Raw genomic sequence first — 4316 nt, forward strand, 5'->3', positions numbered from 1 at the left:
TACCAAAAAGGTGGAAGAGTCAGGACAGAAGCAGCAGGTACACATTGTAGATACTACCAATGGGGCTTATGCACATCTTGCATTAGTCAGCTAATTGGTAACTAGTGGAATGCAGAAAGTGATCATCATCACTACCCTGAGGACATGAATTATGTGTCTAATTATGGAGGCCAGAGACAGGGTGGTCAAAATTGTTGCCAACAAAATTAGCCGTACATGCCAGTCCAGCCACAGCTCAACAATAGAAACATGGGAGGCATGAGATCTCACAATAATATGATGCCTTATCAAAGGCCACAGGGATATAATAATCAAAATCAGCAGCAGGGGTATCATCCTCCTCAGCAGCAGCATGGTGGAAGGCAGGAAGATGGGTTTGCTAGACTTGAGGCAATGATGCAGCAGGTTATTGGGTCAAATGCAAAAATCAGTGAAAGAGTAGATGCACATGAGTCAGCTATTAAGAATATTGAAGTGCAGATGGGCCATATTTCGATATCTTTGAATAATCGTCCTCATGGGACACTACCTGCAGACACTCAGATAAATCCAAAAGATCAAGGCCCGAAGCAGCTGATGGCAGTGAGTTTACGTAATGGCAGAGACTTAGACTTGGAGCAAGAAAGGGCTCGAGAAAGCAGACAGGCTGAGACACTTGTACCAGTGCCCATTGAGTTAGATAAGTCAACGAAACTGATAGAGGTGACAGTACAACCTACCTAGGAAGAACATAACACACAGATTGAGGCTGAGAGAGAAGCTGAGACAACCCAGGAATCGGTAGTTGAGGTGGTAGCTGATAAAGAAAATACCCAAATCATTAGGAAGAAGATACCCCCCGCACCATTCCCACAGAGGCTGGCCAAGTACCAAAAAGAGGAAAAATACAAAAAATTCTTGGAGATGCTGAAACAAATCCAGGTAAATATTCCATTGATTAATGCATTGAAGGAGATGCCTGGTTATGCAAAAATGATGAAGGACTTGATGTCCCGAAAATTCGATTTCCAAGACTTGGCCACAATGACTCTTACTCAGACCTGCAGTGCGGTGGTGACTAGACTAATTGCTGAGAAGCTATCTAACCTTGAGAATTTTACAATTCCCTACACCATTGATAACTTTGCTTTCGCCAAAGCACTTTGTGATTTGGGGGCTAGCATAAATCTTATGCCCCTGGCGATCTATAAGAGGTTAGGGATTGGAAGAGCTAGACCTACTTCTATGTTGTTGCAGCTAGCTGACAGGACCGTGAAAAGACCCTCCGGTTTCTTCGATGATGTGTTGATTCAGGTAGGAAAATTTGTGTTCCCTGCAGATTTTGTGATTCTAGATTGCAAGGTGGATGAAGAAATTCCCATAATTTTGGGAAGGCCATTCTTGGCCACTAGGAGAGCTCTCATTAATTGTGAGACTAGGGAGCTCAAGATGAGGTTGAACGATGAGGAGATAACATTCAATATGAAGAAATCTATGAGGTGACCAAGTGAATTCGCCAATTGTTCTCTTATTGATGTCATGGATGTGATCGTAGAAGCTGATGATGAGACGCTAACTATTGAGGACCTTTTTGCTACATGTCTGGTAAATTTGGATGAGGTGAACGGGGAAGAACTGGTATAATGGGTGTTGGCTTTAGAGGGCATAGGGTTCTGGGATAGAACTCTTGAGTTCGAGCCCCTGCACTTAGGAAATAGAGAAACTCCTCCAGCCAAGCCATCCATAGAAAAACTACCAAAGCTGGAATTGAAGCCACTGCCCGCCCATCTTAGGTATGAGTTCCTAGGACCTAACTCCACATTACCTATTATTATCTCATCTAGTTTGTTAGATGTGCATGCACAACAACTTTTGCAGGTACTCAAGGAGTGTAAGACTGCCAATGGGTGGACCATGACAGACATTAAGGGGATCAGCTCAGCCTATTGTATGCATAGAATTCTGCTGGAAGAGGGAAACAAACCTTCCAAGGAGCACCAAAGAAGGTTGAACCCCAAGATTAAGGAAGTGGTAAAGAAAGAAGTGATTAAGTGGTTGGATGCGGGAATCATTTTCCCAATCTCTGACAGCAACTGGGTTAGCCCGGTGCAATGTGTTCCTAAGAAGGGTGGCATGATAGTGGTAAAAATGATAATAATGAGCTGATCTCTACAAGAACCATCATAGGCTGGAGAATTTGCATGGATTACTGAAAATTAAATCTGGCCACCCGTAAGGACCACTTCCCACTTCCCTTCATTGATCAGATGCTAGATAGATTGGCAGGAAGGTCTCACTTCTATTTTCTGGATGGGTACTCATGGTAAAATCAAATCTCCATTGCACTAGAGGACAGAGAGAAGACCTTTTTCACTTGCCCATATGGCATTTATGCTTTTCGGAGGATGCCCTTTGGCCTATGCAATGCACCCGCCATATTCAAAAGGTGCATGATGGCCATATTCACTGACAAGGTCGAAGACATAATGGAGGTGTTCATGGATGATTTCTCAGTGGTGGGGAACTCATTCGACGAGTGCCTTATAAATCTAACTCGAGTGCTGAAATGATGTATTGAGACTAACCTGGTTGTTAATTGGGAGAAGTGCCATTTCATGGTACAAGAGGGCATAGTCTTAGGACACCGGGTATCAAGTAAAGGAATTGAGGTGGATCGTGCTAAAGTGGATGTGATAGCAAAGCTTCCCCCTCCAACTTCAGTCAAGGCAATCAGGAGCTTCCTCGGGCATGCCGGTTTCTACCGGAGATTCATAAGAGACTTCTCAAAAATTGCCAACCCTCTCTGTAAGTTGTTATAAAAAGATCACCCTTTATTATTTTCTAATGATTGTAGGGTAGCATTCAAGGAGTTGAAAAAGAGGCTAGTCACAGCACCCATCATTGTCGCCCCCGACTGGGAGCAACCATTTGAACGTATGTGTGACGCCAGTGACTATGCATTGGGGGCAGTGCTGGGACAGCGGAAAGACAAGCTAATGCACCCAATCTACTATGCCAGTAGAACACTGAGTAGAGCCCAGCTGAACTACACTGTGACTGAAAAGAGATGCTAGTTGTGGTGTTTGCATTTGACAAGTTTAGATCATACCTGATTGGCCTAAGGTAATTGTATATACTGATCATGCAGCTCTCAGGTTGTGAAGAAGGAGTCTAAACCGCGCCTGATTTGTTAGGTTCTGTTACTACAAGAATTTGACCTCAAAATTCGTGACTGTAATGGCACAGAAAACCAAGTCGCTGATCATCTATCACGACTTGAGGGAGCTGAAAACTCAATTGAGGTTGAGGATATTCTAGAAACCTTTCCAGACGAGCAACTGCTCGATACAAGCCTGGAGGAAGTGCCATGGTATGCAGACTTTGCAAATTACATGGCAAGCGGTATAGTTCCCTATGACCTTTCCTCTGTACAAAAGAAAAAGTTCTATCGTAACTGCCGCATGTATTATTGGGATGAACCTTATCTATTTTGAATATGTGTTGACAATATGATCCAGAGGTGTGTCCCCGAGATAGACCAATCTTCTGTTTTGCAATCATGTCACACATCGGCGTATGAAGGGCACTTTGGAGGAGTCAGGACGGTCGCGAAAGTGCTAGATGCCGAGTTCTACTGGCCAAAGTGTTTAAGGATGCACATCAATAGGTGAAGGGTTGTAATGAATGTCAGCGAACCGAGAACATTTCCCGTCGCCATGAGATGCCCATAAACCGAATTCAAGAGGTTGAAGTGTTCGATGTTTGGGGGATTGACTTCATGGGCCCCTCCGTTAGCTCCTTTGGCAATAAGTACATACTTGTTGCTGTAGATTACATGTCCAAATTTATGGAAGTTGCAGCACTTCCCACCAATGATGCAACAGTGGTGGTGAGGTTTTTGAAGAAGAACATATTCACCCATTTTGGGACCCCAAGATCTATTATTAGTGATGGAGGCACTCACTTCTGTAATCGAGCTAGAAGTTGCTGGCAAAGTACGATGTACGCCACAAGGTGGCAACATCATATCATCCTCAGACCAGTAGACATGTCGAAGTGTCTAATAGAGAGATAAAGAGTGTATTGACCAAGACTGTAAACGCCACGAGAACTGATTGGGCAAAAAATCTAGATAATGCACTCTGGGCCTATAGAACTGATTTTAAAACACCGATTGGTATGTCACCATATAAGTTGGTGTTCGGAAAGGCCTGCCACTTGCTAGTGAAACTTGAACATAGAGCTTGGTGGGCACTGAAATAGTTGAATCTAGACATTGAGGCTGTGGGCACAATGAGAATCACAAAATAGCATGAGCTCGACGAGTTCCGACATCT

This window comes from Nicotiana tabacum, chromosome 20 (genome assembly GCF_000715075.1).
Source record: "Nicotiana tabacum cultivar K326 chromosome 20, ASM71507v2, whole genome shotgun sequence".
NCBI lineage: Eukaryota > Viridiplantae > Streptophyta > Magnoliopsida > Solanales > Solanaceae > Nicotiana > Nicotiana tabacum.